Raw genomic sequence first — 18,072 nt, 5'->3', positions numbered from 1 at the left:
GGGGGCCGTACGCAGAAGATAGGTTACCTTAGGTACGGCAAAACATTTTTGTAATAGAACCAAAGCTACATGCGGATTGATGTCCTTGAGGCGTTCGCCAGCAAGCAGAAGGAGCTCTTTTCGCCTTAGCAGAGCCTCGGGTACTGCAGATGGAAATAAAGGGGCTCCGAGTAAAGTAAAAGAGTTAGAGCTAAGTTCCCTTAGCCCAGGCAATACCGATGAGAAGGAGGGGAAGAAAGAAGATGACTCCAACCCGCACGCGAAAACTTCACATTTGGACGCATTAACTTCCAACCCCAGATCCTTAAGGCGCGGAAGCAAAATAAGCAAGTCTCGCTTTACTTCTTCTGGTTTACCTCCAATGGTACCATCATCGAGGTACCAAATGTTGAGCGGGGACTTAAGCTCAGCGATTGCTTTTTGTATTGAGAGGCTAAAAGTGAGGGGACCCAACGGATCTCCTTGTTGAGCACCCACTTGAGACAAAATACGACTGGAACCATAGAAGAGGTTGGAAGGTAGGTGATAGACCTGGTGGAGGAAGGGGTAGAGAAATGGAATATTCTCACTTACCTCTTTTAATAAGACGTCCCTCTCAACAGAGTTAAAAGCGTTTTTTAGGTCTAGTTTGACTATCACACTACCTGCATTTTCTGAATCTAATGCAAAACTACGCACTGCATGTATCGCCGCTTCGCAACCCAAAGGTGTCCCAAAACCCACCTGAAGTGGTTGAAGGTAGGAAGCCATCTGCTCTCTTACCGCGCGGCATCCAAGCTTAGCGACGAGTCGTCGGAATGTGCACCCTACTGCTATTGGACGCACCCCTCCCTCTTTCTTCCTTAAAGCGCAAAGAGTAGCCCCATATAAATAAGGACAAACTTCAGCAAGTAACTTTCCGCTAAGTAAAAAATTACAAAGTTTGGTTAAGGACTCCAAAAGACGTACCCCGCTGTCTCCAGCCGAGCCAGATGTCAGCTCCTTCAAGAGGTCTGGCCGAATGCCATCCAACCCTGCTGCTGATCCACTGTGAAAGGAGTTTATTGCCCAAGCCACATCCTCAACTTTAACTGATAGGGTTGGGCAGTTCAGATCTGGCTCAGCTGGGAAACAGAGTGGACGAGACGGAGCCGGATGTTTTGATTGCAATGCTGTGAGAGTGTCAGGTCCTTGAGGAGCAATTGTGTCTTCGCTCAAAAGTATTCGGACAGCTCCCCTTAGATCGCCCTCATGGACTTTGGCTTCAATTAACTTAGTCAGTGACAGGGACCTGTGAGCCGCCGTACATTCAGCGGACGCTAAGTAAGAGAAAGCATCTATATTTGCCTTAACTTTCGCGGTAAGAGATCCTGCTTCAACTGATTCAGGAGTTCGTAATGCCCTATAGGAAAAAGATAGGAGAGCGTACCATTCGTTTACTCCATTAATTGTAATGCAATTATCAATGATATTACATAACTTACTAGCAGCGATACTCCTTGCCCCTTTTGGAATGTGGCGAAGAACTCTCACTGACCCCTTAAATGAGGCAAGTTGGTCCAGGCTACAGCTATTTGCTTGTGAAGTTGGAGCTGGTGGCGTGATATTAAAGCGAACAGAGGCATCGCCGGCGGGTTGCGTATGTATAAGGCGGGGAACATCTTTGTGTTTACGAGTAATATGCGCCTTAAGACCTCGGGACGTAAACACTCGCGATGAATCAAGACAGTGAGGGCACGACGACTCAGGCAGAGAACTCATTGCTGTTTAACACCAAAAAGTAGAAACATTGTAAATGAGATACTTATATACATTAACAAACACAAAACACAGTATAGGTTAGTATAACTAAACAATTTCACAATTAACGACTGACACGAAACTGCAGAGTCGATACTCTCTCGGTGCACCGTCGTGACCAGCGGCGGCAGCGAGGACTTTTGTTTCGGAACCGGAGCTCTGGGCAGGGACGGGCGTCAAAAGAGGCCTTAGGGCAGGCGTGAGGAGGCAAAATATAAATATAAATCACTTATAAACAAGAAGTTGTATCGATGTTATTGATATTTTTTTACACTGACATTCTTGTCATGTCAATCGAGGTGTGCATCGGCGCTCCTTTTTGGGCTATGCCTGCGAACTGCGGCCTTCGTGAAAAGATACTATCCGCTGTACGATGACTATAAATTTCTTGATATATTGTACCAGAGGATTTGTAAATATAATTGCACTATAATATTTTTGTGGAAAGAATTGATTTTAGTGCTTTGTTTACATTAAATTAAATTAATCAAACATTGAAACATTGGATAGTTTAATAGAAGTCGAACACCAAATCATTACTTAGTGGTTTGGGCTTGGACTGTATTTCGATTGTATGAAAGCGGGTGAGATCGTATAACTCAGAACTACTCTAAAGCATAAAAATTGCCTGTGCCCTTTCGAATTAGGTCGCATTTTTGATAAAGTTTATTTTTCAAGTAGAAGTAATAGGTATACATATTACAATTTTGCGCTTATGAACGTCAAATAACGCTACGCTGCAGGGATCCGATTTTTGGAAAAACTTTGAAATAAACATATATTTCGGGTTATTTTATACTCCAAATATAGGACTCGGTTGTGTTTTTAGATAACGACTTCGTATTATTAGATTGCCCAATTAGAAATGAAATAATTAACAAAGAACGAAAAAATACCGTTTTCGTTCCCATAGAAAAAATACCGGTTTCCGATCCCTGCTACGCTGGCTCTGACGCTACATCTCTAACCCGAGATTTAAATCCCTCCTAAATTATAAGAGGGTACCCAATATGGAACCGGCAAGAAACTCTGTGGAACACATATTTACAAAACATTACATCTTACAACTTTAACATTCATTAAATAAAAAACTACAATTTAAATTAATATTAAATGCTAATGCTGCTAATACAGTAGGGCTAAGATGGTCGGCTCTTTATCATTTGTCACCATGGCCGTCACGTTCTAACAAGTATGTAAGCGTGAAAGTGACGGGTATAGTAACAAGTGATAAAAATGAAACCATGTTGCCACCGCTGGACGTTATTATTGTCAAACATCTCTATCCATGATATAATCGCTTATTTTATAGTATGCTCATAAATTAGTTTTTGCTTAGGGGCCATCCATTAATTACATCACATGTATAGGGGGAGGGAGGGGTTACAGAAAATGTGACATGTTGTGACATGGGGGAGGGGGGAGTGAGCAGCTTTGTGACGTCACTTAACTTCACGAGTAGACAAAAATTGTTTTGATTTTTTTGTATTAGCAGTACAACTAAATAACTAGTTTTTGCAACGATATATAGCTTTTATCCGTGAAATTCGTATTCCTAATCGGTTCAGTGTCATAAAATTTCTATATTGCTATTATTACAAATTGTTTTATTAGAATAATAATACTGCATTTTAATTGCTTATTATGTTACTAACACGATTGCCAGATATGTGACGTCACACCAGGGGGAGGGGGGTTGCTAAATGTGACCAGGTGTGACAAGGGGAGGGGTCAAAAATTCATGAAATTCGTGTGATGTAATTAATAAGCCTTATTGAGCTTACTGTGGGACTTAGTCAATTTGTGTAATAATGTCCTATAATATTTTTTTTTTATAATGGATAACCCCTTAGTAACAGTTTTGATATTTGACAGGCAATCATAAGAAACATAAGCAGGTGTACAACTATTGCCTTATCATCTCGGTATTCCGTGTGTTTCAAACAAAAATAAATATCTGGCAGTCCCTATGTATACCTACAGCGTGGCGATAACCTAAGGAACAAATACCTTGGCTAGTGTAAACAAGATAACGTTAATGACTCGATCAACTAACGGCAGATGAAGTGCAGTGTAGATGCGTTAAGGCAGTCTCCGAAGTTATTAATGGACGCAGTTTAGTGAAAAGGATCCAATCCACAAAAAATGTCATAAAGAAGCAAAAATGGCAAGCATTTATATGGAAAATTTTAGAGGAAGAATCCTCTATGAGACTAATTTTTTTCCCCCGATTTCTCGAAAATGAGTGAACCGCATTAGAAATAGTACATTAAAAAAATATATTTTTTTAATACAGTTGCTCAAAAAGTGCACATTTCCTCACATGTATCGAACGACGTTTTTAATACAGTTGGGAAAAAATAAGAAAAACAAGTAATTTTTTATGCATGTTCTATAAGACAGAAACAATTGAAAATAAAAAAGTTGTACTATTACTATCTAAAGATCGTTATTTACGTCTATCTGTGTAATGTAATGACATACTTTCCGCACTAGCATCGAAATGTACTATTTCGTTTAAAAGCTTATGTCAAGATCCGATGGAAACCAGGAGAAATCGAGGGAACTATTCAAGTATTATAGTGGTATGAGTATTTTATTGGAACAAAGTTCCTTATCGGATGGGTGGCGGATGGCTAGGCGAAAAAAATTTAAGATTTTTCCGTCACAGCCCTCTTTTGACTAAATTATTTCCCGAGAACAAGTAGCCTAATTTCACCATCTTACATATATCCTTTAGTAGCGCAGATGTGATAAGTATTATTTTGTCGGTTAAGTTTTTTGTATATTTTTGTATTTTCTGATCTGAATTTCCTCCCTAAGACTGGCGACTGGTTTGCGACACGGGGTTTCGGTATGCACGCCACATATATGCTCTTGGACGCGGACCGACTGGGACACCATGGATTATCTTGTCAAAAAAGTGCAGGTCGTTTTTCAAGACATGCGTCGCTTAATGACATAATCTGTCGATCTCTTTCCACCATCAATGTGCCTGTTCTTCTTGAGCCGACTGGCATTATCAAGGATGATGGCAAGAGGCTTGATGGGGTGTCCTTGGTTCCTTGGAGCTTGGGACGGATGTTAGTGTGGGATGCTACCTGCGTAGACACACTGGCACCGTCCCACCTCCAACGGACAAATGTAAAAGCGGGCGCAGCGGCGGAAAACGCCGAAATTTTCTAACGTAATAAATATAAGAGCCTCGGTAGAGAGTACCATTTTGTACCATTTGGCGTTGAAACTCTAGGTCCATGGGGTCCCAGCGCGCACAAGTTTTTTGGAGAAATCGCGAAACGTCTGGTTGACGTAACTGGCGACCGAAGAGCTGGCGGCTTCCTCGCACAACGTATCAGTATTGCGATACAACGAGGAAATGCCACCAGCATCCTTGGTACAATGCCTCAAGGGCCTATTTTAGATATAAGCTAATTATAGAAATCATCTGTATATATCCATTCTGTATATTGTTATTGTAAATAAAGATATTTGTTCATGTGTAATATAAAACGTTTATCGTTAATAAATATAATAATATACATCGTTCCAAACGAGTGTTTCACGACACTCACACATTTTTATTCTAACTTATGCACTTGCTCTCAGAATATTTGACTGACGTATAAACTTGGTTTATCGAGTTACCTCCCTCAAATGACGTAAATATAAATACCTAATATCAGCTTGTTAGTGAGCTAAAGCCAGTTTACAAAATATACAATGATAACAATATAAACGTAATATAAAGTGAGTGGCATTGTTTACATGAAACTACTATCTTCTGAACGTGCCCTAATGATAAAGACCTTTTTAAATATCACAAGGTCTCATTGCCCTACATTCACTCTTGCAGATAAACTCTCTCCCTCATTCATAAAACTTAGCAAAACTCTGTTAAATTTTGTCTCTTTCTAACAAACAAATTTCAAAATGGCGGACAGGAACAAATGATTATTGATGTCTTGTTGATTGATAACGCCATTAGTATCTTTTACAAGCTTTTATTTTCGCCCTGTAGTATAGTCAAGTTAAGAAAAAGTATGGAAGTAAGTCGTGTAGTCGTGCTTTTTTTGGATTTGTTAGATGGCGCAACTAGATTGTTTCCCCCGAGTTGCACCGTTTCTATTATGTACGGAAGACCGTTAAATTTTAGGTATAAACTATAAAGTGCCGTAATTTTGGAGTAAATTAAAAGCTATTAGGTTCAAGCTAAGTAGTGTATAGAGAACACCTTGGTGCATAGTATATCTTAATTAAATAGATGTGCAATGTATGATACCCTAAAAAAAATTTTTTTTTCGATTGCGGCTCGAGGATAAGTCAGTCGGTTGGTGCAATCTCAAGTTAAGCTTTTTAAAGCATTATAAACATTCAGTTAACTTTGCACGCCTGGGCAAATTATGGAACATGTATTTTTAATTATTTTGTACATTGTGCTTCGGGGGAAATTAAGAGAGACGTGAAAATTTTAAAAACGGTACTTATCTAAAGACACTACATTTGCACTAAATAAAAAATAATATTTTTTTTACCGGAAGTTTGTCAAAAAGTAAATAGAATTAATCGCAACGAACTGCAAGCGAAGGTGGTTGGCAGCACGCGGCGCGGGGCGCGCGGGGCGGGGAGATAGCGCAGCGCGCAGCTAGGGTTTGCAATATCCGACAATTTTTCGGATCCGGATACATAGAAATAGGATATCAAGAACGACTGTCAAACTTCAAAAGTACGACCAAAAATGAAATGCAAGTTTGTGCGTAAATTGTCTATGTGAGATCAAAAATAGTGATGTCATGTTACAACATATTAATAATCTATCGGTGTTTGACTGCTTTATCGACTACTTATTCAAATGTGTTTGATTGTATAAAAAAATGTTATACGAGTAGGTATGAAGTCGCTTCCCTTATGGTCATATAGGGCCCAAAAGGTGCCTTTGATGAAACCAGCATCATATTTTAGTATATTGTTAAGCATGTTATTCTGACTAAAAAACCATCGGGAGACAGTTTCTAACGTGGTTAAGTCACCAGTTATGACGTCATCAAAATGGCCGGTGCCGTGTTCAGAATATTGCGTATACCACAGCAAGTATATCACATGTAAGCTTGTGTGGGGTGTCATAAAAAGCAAAATTAAATGCGCTACAATATCGTTTATACATTTAACCTTGTAAATACCATAATTTGTGAGAAATTTTAAGTTTTATTTAAATTTTCCCGAAAAAAAATCCGTTTTTTGTTTTCATCAACTTTACTAGTAACTTTACAGGAAGACATTGTATCAAGATATTAATGCTACATTAATAAGCTATAAAATTCCATTAAACTTTTGAAAATCGGTTTATAAACAAGCAAATTACACTATTTTTCCATACCGGATAACACCACCAAGAGTCGGATGGCTGTTTCAATACAATTTGCAAGGCAAATGATGTTTAAGTAAAGGTAACTTGCTGAACGATATTTATAGTAAAGTAATATTTTCGATAAAAGTATTATTATCAAAATTAAGAATACTGAGATCGTTTTATTGTAGTTTACTCCGGATCTAGCTAATTAAAGTTACACACTAATTAAACAAAAATATTTATTTTTTTACGTATTATTTTGTCCCAGAGCATGCACCTTCGCATGCGCAAAACATAGTGTATTTAAATCCGTGTTTTACTCACCCACACCCTGTACAGCGTTCTTTGCACTTGCAAGACAATAGCTCCTTGCAGAGGTGTACGCTGGTCCATCATTTTTCTTTCGCCAAGCCTAGTAGCAAGAATCTAGCATTTGTGGGTCGCTATTCAGGTAAATTGGTCCCAATGTGGGTCTGTTAAGCCCTTTTTATATGCTGTAGGAGAGCATCCTGTTGAAGGAATATACTCGATCGCTCTGGTTTTTCCTAAACAAGATCCTCCTCGCAGTATTTACATTACCTATTTGTGTCCCTACTGGGAAGTTATAGATACCGTGCGCGTTGGAGGGTCTGCCATCTTGTGGTCTGAATCGGAACAATAAACATCAAATTTACACGTCAAGTGTTTTCTTGTGCATAGTAGGTTCTGCCATCTTGTGGGCTACATCGGAACAATAAACATCACATTTACGCTTCGCGCCAAAAATCTGACGGCTCCTGTGCTGCCTCCTACAGTTCATGCACGCTCCCTATATGTAGGGTTTGCAATTAGAATATTGTGATATTCTAATTATTCGAATATCCACCAAAATAAATATCCGAATAAACTGATTTAGATAACACAGAAATAACGTTTTTAACTATGTTTTAATACAATGATATCACCCCAACTAATTTTAAATGATTACTTGATTACTATAATAGCTAACATAATGTTATCTCTAAAACCGTACTTAATAAGGAGGGTATATATCTGGATTAGCTGGTGCATAGTTGGAAATACATCCAATGCCTCACCTCGTGTTCATTCGTCATGAAATACTAACTATGAAGTGACCCAAAAAGAATCTTGGCCTTTGACACAAGAACAACGTCACTCTGCTCTATTCTGCACCACTCCACGCTAGTTGGATATTCCGAGGGCGTTTTAGGGCTACATCGCTCCTGCGGTATATCTTATCACAGCCCGATTCTCTCCCGTCCACTCCAAGTGACCAAGCCTGCGAAGTCGTGCGGCTATAATCTCGCTAATTATATTGGGTGCCGCAACTAGCTACTCTAGCTCCCTATTTTTCCTACGCTTTCATCTTCTCTATCTTCATCTCTGATAGGTCCCAGAATATTCCGCCAGAATTTCGTCTTCTTCCCTAAGAACTTGTTCTTTTTTTTCTGATTCAGAGTCCAAGTGTAATACTTACCGATGTCATTCATCAAAATCTAATTATTGTCTTATAGACTTGAATCATGGACAGTCTACTGATCAGCTTGGACACTAGAACTCGGCGAAGCGCTGCTGAGCATCTTAGGGCATTTTGGATTCGAACATCTATCTCCTCTTCCCGATTACTTTAGGTAAGTAGGTCTTTTCTTTTCGATCTGCGGTGGCAGCATGGTTCTATTTTTATCACTTGTCACTATGCCCTTCATGACAAATGATAAAGAGCCGACCATCTTAGCCCTATTCATTTGGAGATATTCTAGTGGTTGATTATCAGACCAATTTTCTCTCCTTCCTACTCTACTATCCTAGCCTTGGCCTTCAGGTTGCTTTTGTTTTGAGCCTATAGCCCCAAGTCATCAGGATATCCAATGATCTAATGTTTGCATTAAGCAACATTCGCATTCATTGTATAAAGTTACTGCGTGACATGACGTACCTATCAAAATTGATGTGCTGTTAGTATTTGAATTGATTAAATATATGAAAAAAACTATATTTAAATGACAAAATGGTATGAAATTATTCATAAATTTCATTAGAAAATTGTTCCGGTTATAGGTCAATAACCATATTTAACGGATCCGTATATCCGGATCTTATGACCCGATATCCGGATATCCGGATCTCAAATCCTACGCGCAGCGATTGTTCCGAGACAGTTTGTTTGACACTTTTGACGGGCAACGAGCACAAATCTTTCTTCTGGCATTAAAACGGAACTATTGTTTTAAACAATCATTGAGTGAACTAAGTAGTCTAACGTTTTCGTAAGTATATGGAAAAACGCGATTTTTCGAATTTAACAAACATTGAGCGTACCTGTATTTAATTTGTTGACTGTCTGTCTGCATACTCAGAAAACCTACTATTTTTGCAGTACATGCCACTACTCGTGCCTCAAGAGCCGTGCTTCGTCGGTGCATCTACGCGCGTTCCTTCTCTTGCCACTAATCACGCGCTTGTCGCTTCTGTGTATTTATTGCTCTACGTTTTTGGTACTTGATTACAAAACTGCATGTTCCGTATAAAAATGCCAATTTTTTATGGGGTGCGAATGTAAACAAAATCAAATGAATATGATTGCATCAATTTCCAATAGTATTAAAATTTCCCCCGAAGTACAACGACAGTAAAACATGAAAAACTACTTTCCGGGTGTCGCACCATGGTGCGAATTTGACATTGGATTTAGATATTTTTTCTAATTATTTACTCAATTTGCACCGAGTACATTACTTTCCCCAGACCCGCAATGGCCAAAATAGATTTTTTTTAATGATGTTTTTTTTTTTACCTGTTCCGTAGCTTAAATTAACATAAATAACACGTGCGAATTTAGATATAAGTGTTGTAAAACGTACGCCAAATTACACCGAGTACACCTTTTTTCTCTTCTTAGTTATAACCATTACATTATTTTCAGCCGATTTCACCCCTTTCCGGGGGGGTGAATTTAGTAACGATTGTATAAAGTTCGATTTTTAGCCCATACAAAACAATCCGTAGTGATTTTATTAGTCCTTAGAATTAGTTCCTGACTTTAGTGAAATTTGAGTTAATTTGACCGTACTACTGTTAGTATGTATATTAGTGTGGGTTGAATCTTGAAAGCTAAATTTGACCCACTTCCCGATTTCCGATTGAGCTGAAATTTTGCATACAACATGTAAATCGGATGATAATGCAATATTATGATGGCATGGGGCTGATCTGATGATGGAGACAGGAAGTGGCCAGGAACTTGGTGATAAAACAGCGGAAACTAATTGTGTTTGGGGTTGCTACAAATATCTTAATGAATTTTAAGTGCCTGTGGAAAGAAAACTACAGTCAGCGATAAAAGCTTGTACCAAAAACGAAAATTTTGCCAAACATTTTTTTATAATATAGGTGGCAAACGAGAAGACGAATCGTCTTACGATAAGCAATTTCCATCGCCCATGGACACCTGCAACACCAGAGGAGTTGCAAGTGCGTGACGGGCCTTTAAGATGGGATTATGCCTTTTTCTTGGAGGTTTGAAGGTCGTATCGCCCCGGGAATACCGCGGGTGACAGTTCATTCCACAGTTTAGCTGTGCGAGGCAGGAAGTTTCTAGAGAAACGCTGAGTTGACGACTGCCAACCGTCTAAAGATGGAAATGATGACGGCCCAGCTCACACTAGCGTCTTTTGAGCGTCGGCGTCGAGCCAGCGCTATGGAAAATGGCGTTGCTGCGCAGTTGCGCCAACGTTGCGTCGAGGACGCTCGGGAGACATGTGGGGTGGCTGTAACGCCATTTGAGTTTTACGTATCTAACTTTCAAGTCATCTCATATTTATAGAATATGACTATGACGCAGGCTTTGATATAGGTATCGGCAAAACAGTTATTGCTTTAAATTATTTAGTACCTTATTTCAATGTGTTAAGCCAATGACAAGTCAATAATTACGACTGATGAAAAGTTTCGGCGTTTTTTTTTTTGTTTTAGATCGTATTGTGGCAGAGTTTAGCCTAAATAGGCTATAAATATAGGGGTTATGTTAAGTATTAATTATATTAGGTAAACGGTGCTGTATGGCAAAAATTGACGACATCGTATCTACTTGATCATTGTCATGGCCCATGTCATTAGCGAATTTTTTTTCTCAATGACAACGCCATCTATTTTTTACAGACTTCAATCTCAAGAAGGTTTATATTCTCGTGTAGATAGCTCATCAAACTAGAAGTGACAATATTAGAAACGACTATTTTAGGGTAAGGTGGGGCTTAATTATATATGGTTCCCCTATTTGGAGTTTCCATAGGAGGAAATAAAAATAAACAACAACAAAACAAACAAAAACAAAACAAAAAACAATAAAAATGTTTTTTTCTACTTTTCGATTCGTAATTACAAAATAACCGTAAATGCGAAGTACATCATATGTTAGGCGGATTTGTAGAAAATTTCAAGGAGTACTGTTATGTATTAATCATGTGCCCCTCCCCTCGATCGACATCAACCTCCACATTCTACTAAGATGCTTCTATTGGGACAGTCTTGCTCCTAAGTGTATCCTGGCAGGGAAGGCTGCGCTGGCATCTAAAAAACTCGGTGTGCTCAATAAAGCAAAGCGATACTTTACTCCAGGGCAAAGACTGCTACTTCATAAATCGCAAGTGAGACCCCATATGGAGTATTGCTGTCACCTTTGGGCAGGAGCACCTGGATGCCAGCTTGGGCCCTTCGACTCAGTTCAAAGACGTGCTGTACGAATCGTCGACGATCCCAAACTCACAAGCGGTATTGAACCTTTAAGTCTAAGGAGAGACTTTGCCTCCTTATGTGTGTTCTACCGCTTGTACAATGGGCTGTGCTCTGAAGAATTGTTTGACATGATGCCCACGGCTACTTTCTATCACCGCACCGCCCGCCGTCGGCAGGGTGTTCATCCTCACACCCTAGAACCTAAATGGTCACGCACTGTGCGGTTTAAGAGGAACTTCCTCCCGCGCACGCTCCGGTTGTGCTACCTGCCGAGGTTTTCCCGAGGGTCTACAGTATGAGGTTCTTCAAAAAAGGAGTGTACAGATTTTTAAAGGGTCGGCAACGCGCATGTACCTCTGGAGTTGCAGGCGTCCATAGGCTACGGTGACTGCTTACCATCAGGCGGGCCGTATGCTTGCTTGCCACCGTCGAGGTATAAAAAAAAAAAATTAAGGATTCCATACAAGTGTTGTCTTGTCCCGGTAATAGCCTTACCCCATCTTACCTTACAGAGATTATACACGGTGTAACACGAGAAACCCGAAGGATTTTAATCACGCACTTCTAAGGCGAAAAAGAAAAAAAAAATTACGAGTTTAAATAAATTTCGCCAAAAAAATTTTTTTTTTTAATTTTAATGTACATAAAAAGTTAATGTTCTGGCAAAACTAGGACCGAAAATGAATATTTACATTACATTTACAAACCTAGTTTTTGAAAAAGGTTATTTGTCACTTTTTGACATCTATCAAAAAGGATATTTAGACTACGCCCCATAATGGCGTCATCACCTACAAATAGGCTTTTTGCATTAAGTTACAATAAGAAGATGTATTTTTCTTTTAATTAGAATTAATTCTGAAACTAGGCGAAATCCATCTGAAACTAGGCGAAATCCAGAAAAGTTTATATGACTGTTTAGTCTCTAAAAATCAGGAATCAACTGTTAAAATCTTTCGGTTTCCTCATGTTACACCGTGTAGAGAGAGCGATTGTATGGAGATTGCCATTCTATAAAATATACTTATCTCTGGTAAAAGTCATTTAACTCATGCAGATCACAAAATTCTTATTAAATTGACTGTGGCAAAGTACCTACCTAAATTGTTATTTATTTGTTTAATAAATAATAACTGACCTGCTCGGAAAACAATTGTTAAGATATTAAGGCCATTCACACAATGACACCGCAGTCTGCCGCGTCGAGCTACGCGATTCGTTTCGATGTGATGTCCGTTCGCTTACGTACAGTCCAGTCCGCATTGAGAGCAATTCCTAGCTGAGCAACTTTTCAAATCTCGAATTTTTGAAGCTATGTTTCTGTCGCGCTGCGGTGGGCGGGTGTGGGTTGGTGCGGTAAGGACAAATGCAGCTCGGACGAAAATTCCCACGCAAAAAACTCAAAAATCGAGGCTTCGCTCTCGACTGTATCCTCTTCCAAAACGCAACCAATTATGACATTTTGGAAACTGCAAGAGGAAGAAATAATCTATGCCGCTATGTTTTGATTTTTTGGATATTTGTTGTCATATTTGTATACTATGCCTTTATTTGCGATTTTCGAGGCTCTGTAAATTTCGCCAAAATAAAATAATCCAAAAAAGCAAAACATCGCGGCACAGTTATTGATGATTTTATTTGAAAAAAAATAAAATATTGCTCTATATTAGGTTAAAAATCCAGGCAGGAAAAAGTCGAGAGCGTTCGTATGGAAAAATCGCAACTAGGAATTCCTCTTAAATAGACAGTTAATTAGTTACTAATAGCCAGCCCTCATTTAGCCTATTCTGACAGAATGGTAATTACGAAACCCGACACTGAGCATGACTCGACATGCTCTTGCCCGATTTTTTTATACTACGTCGGTGGCAAACAAGCTTACGCCTGATGGTAAGCGGTCACCGTAGCCTATGGACGCCTAAAACTCCAGAGGTTATACATTCGAAATTCGGATTTGTATTAGCTTAAGTGCTTAGTAGCAAAGAGAATTTGAAATCACCTCTATTTGTCATTTTTGAAAGAGAATAAAATGAAGACAACTTTGTAGCCACAGTAAATTTACTGCCATTTTTCGACACATGATTAAAACTTTTAGAACCTCATTTGACTTTGATCCTTATTCTTTCACCGATGTGTGTTAAATTCGTTAAATATCAAAAAGTGGCGCCATCTAATAGATCATAGGCTAAAGGTTATGGCGCCATCGCTCGAAACGATGCCGCCAACAACCAACAGCAAATAACACAAATTAAAATATTTTAACAGAAACTAATTTAATTTGTTCTTAGAGTAATTACATACTTTCTGATGATGACAATATTTTACCAGTTTTATTATTCATCCTAATCTCGACCTCATTTTATTTCACGATTTCCTATTAATGACTCACGTGTCAAGTCATTAAAGATTAAAGAGGGAACTCCCCGTAATGACGCGTCATTTAGTTAATACATTTTGTAATGTTGGTACAAGGTCAACAAAACCACAGGTTTTTGTCTACAAAGATATTTGCACATTGACATATATATCTAAGGACGGGCCTTACGGACAATAATAATGGGGCGAGTACAGCGATGTCACGCACACGAATTCGAGCCAATGGTGCAGTCTAACGCCGCAACGCGTTTGGTTAATGAGTTCGCACCACGCGCGCGATTGGTCGCGACTAGTTGCGTTAGACTGAACGATTGGCTCGAATTCGTGAGTGACACCACTGAACTAGCACCATTCTTATAGCCCGTAAGGCCCGTCCTTAGATATACACCGTGTTTTTATTGAATTCCGTTAACTTCGGGATATCGGTAAGTACGTTTAAGGAAATTAATGACATAGTTAATTTAAAAAAAAAAAAAATTATAAAAGTAATTAAAATGTTGCATATAGCGTTGTTGTAACAGGGGCAATACCTTTAACTCAACTAAACAATTGAAATCTGTGACATACCGATGTCATTTCGATCATCGATCGTCCGAGATAGTACTTACGTTTAGTAGCAAATGTATGAACGTGTACTAAACACTAATCAATATGTAAACAGGCTCTAAGGCAAGTGTACACGCTCGCAAGGGCCTTATTAGATAAACATAATTATTGATTATCTCCGGAATGGAGTTAATTAGAATAGAATTAATTTAAGCTCAGGGATGCACCCTATAAATTAACGGAAATAAAAAAAAACACGGTGTATATGTCAATGTATTTGCATCTTAAAATGAATGCTAAAAACTTATCATTGTTCGTAGAGACGGACCAGGCTAAGTTTTCATGCCAAGTGCTACACCAAGTACACTTACTATACTCTTTGACCAAGTGCTTGAGATGAGACCAAAGAGTAAAGTAAGTATTGCTTGGAACTCTGGTGATAGTGCAGCCCATGACAAACCAAGTAGTCGGTCAAAAATCAATAAAAATCAATACACAATGCGACAAAAATCGTCATATACATTTGATTTTTTTTAATTTTTAGAAAGGTTTGGTTTAGAGCTTTAATTTGGAAATAATGGGTAAGATACTACATTGAAATAATTTTACATACTTAATTGTTTTTGTTTTTCAAAGGGTTTCCATTTTATAAGAATTATTAGTAAAAAAGCCGGTTATCATGATATATTTTTATAGTTTGTTTTGAATAATAATGATAATATGAATAAAGGTTACAGTTAAATAAGAAATAATGTCAAAAATGCAAAAGAATAATAAGTAAAAGTTGCAATACAATTAACATAAAGTTATAGTTTTCCCCTAATTTTAATTTTCTTATTGTCTGCTATTACATTGGACACAACTGTATATATAAGTGATAAAAACACAAATAAATTCCCTTACTGGGATTTGAACCCGGACCTCCTGCTTCATAGACAGGGTCACAACCAACTTACAGTTGTGCCGTACCCAAGAACAATCTCAATTTATTATATGAAATATTTTCTAGCAAGAAAATTTCTCACAACTATATCCCAATTATGCTAGCAGGCCATCAAAGTCAAACTTTTGCACTATATTACAGTATGAAAGAAAACCAAGGAAAGGAGTATGCTTAAAATAAGAAAGATAAGATCAGGCATTTGATAATCAGCAACAAGACTAAGATTATAAACGCACTAGGCCCAGAAACAAAAATGGAGTTTAGCTTGCCACATCGCCAGACTCCAGAAAGATGGACCTTACAAGTAACTGCCTAGAATGGTCCTGAAGGGAAAAGAAAAAGAAGACGGCCATTGGCACGCTGGGCTGATGACATAATTAAAGTAGGGGGGCCAACATGTAAAATTTAAAATTCTGGTGTAATATTATAAATTAAATCCTAGATTAAGTTGTAAACAGTGTTGGCAGAATGCGCCGAATGTTAATTGCCATTAACCATTACAACTTGAACCGTAAGCCATTAACGGATGGTTACAGTTTATGGTTCAATTTGTAATGATCATTTGTCAATTGCATTAACATTTCGGCCAAAACTGGTTGTTAACATATATTTTTTTGTTTTATTACCCAGAAATAAAAAGTCTTTTTATTTATTTATGGAAGAAGACCGCCCAGAAGTTTGTTTATTCAACATACATATTTGGCACAGCTGTGTACTATAATGCACAAAATAATATTTGCTATTGATGACTCACCCACAGACAAATAAAATCAATTCTTGATAACTCTCAGAAGAGTTTGTTGTTTTTAGCATTTACATGAACATAGTTGCCATACAACTGAAGTTATAAATATAAATGTGAAGTCCCATGGGAAAAGGTACCTTATGAGGGTTTCTAATAAGTAATCTTAAAAGTTATAATATATAAGTATGTTAGGAATAAAGGCTATTTCAAATTTTAAATACAATTTTATAACAGAAAATGTTAATTTTTAATATTGTTTTCTTTAATCCTCTAGATTACATTCGCATTTTGGATTTCACAGGCCTATAAATCCCGGACTTTTGACAAGCTTGTGTGAGGATATAGATAACAGTACAGGGCGTTTGGAGAGCTTTAATGTCATTTATTTATTTATTTAAAATATGTTTACACGACATTACAGAAATCTAATGCGTCATGCAACCAAGATCAAACATATTAACAACAGCACATAATAAAAAGAAGATACAATAACATTGTACACAAAATAAAACACTATTTATTACATTACACTCGAAGGCCTGGCATCCATCACCTTACAGAACCTCAAGCATTCATTTCTCACACTCGCCCACCGCCATGCAATCAGATCGCACTCCGGTGCTGACGCCAAGAGCGCATTAAGTAGTGAGAGAGCACGGGGCAGTGGCGAGTTCTTACGCGACACAGTCCGAGCAGCCGGGACAGCAAGAAGAATGTGTCGTCGAGGCCTGAGAGATATTTTGGGGACGTGTCATGTAGAACGCCTGCTCAAACCCATTCACAGGTACAACAATAGACAACCATGAAGCATTCTCAGCAGGAATTGGGACTATTGTGGTATATGGATTGAAGTTTGGGTGGACTATGAGACTGGGTTATTGCAAAGACGTGGGGACGTCCGCCATAACAATGTTTTCACTAGTTATAGAGGCAGGCGGTGACTTGCCGCCCACTAGACGAAACTGAAACTGCTGTTGAAAAATTCACATTTATTATTATTATTGAGAGCCTGTACTGTCCCACTGCTAACACCTCACCCCACTTTTTGCATTCCACCCGGTTTTTACCATTCTTTAACACATTGAGTGCCGGGAACCTGCTTGGCGGGGGCTCTGTTCGTAGTCGCTTTCCTCTACAAAGCGGGAAAACGCTAGAATCGGCTACGTGTGTAGCGCTACGAAAACGTTGGCAGTGAATGCGTTAAAAAATATGTTTATATATGTGTATAATTTGGTATTATTATTTATCAACTTCTATCACTCACTGCACCACCTACTCACATGTTTTTTTACCTTGTCTCCACTACCCTAAGGTAGCTTGGAAGAGATTGCTCTTTAGCGATAATACCGCCCGTTGTCTACCATAGTCTAAGTTGTGTGTTTCATATGTATGTCATTATGTTCTTTTCATATTGGTGAGCAATAAAGAATATTTGTATTGTATTGTCACCATAACCGGCATAGTCTGGCGAACCCTGTTTTGAGCGGGGCTGTCACTAAGTAGTGATCTTGGCTATAAGGCCCACAGCTCACTGAGAATACGGGAGACATGACCGGCCTAGTTTCACTTCTGTCTGACTCATGTTCAGGAGCATAGTGTGGT

The 18,072-nt window shown here is 38.4% G+C and overlaps 1 protein-coding gene across 1 annotated transcript in view; it reads right to left on the bottom strand.

Moving 5' to 3' along the window:
* LOC133530788 (dual serine/threonine and tyrosine protein kinase-like) overlaps positions 1-18,072 on the bottom strand; it is a 66,516-nt gene that overhangs the window by 47,045 nt on the left and 1,399 nt on the right.

Source organism: Cydia pomonella, chromosome 23, assembly GCF_033807575.1.
Source record: "Cydia pomonella isolate Wapato2018A chromosome 23, ilCydPomo1, whole genome shotgun sequence".
Classification (NCBI taxonomy): domain Eukaryota; kingdom Metazoa; phylum Arthropoda; class Insecta; order Lepidoptera; family Tortricidae; genus Cydia; species Cydia pomonella.
This window is presented reverse-complemented; position numbering and strand designations above follow the sequence as displayed.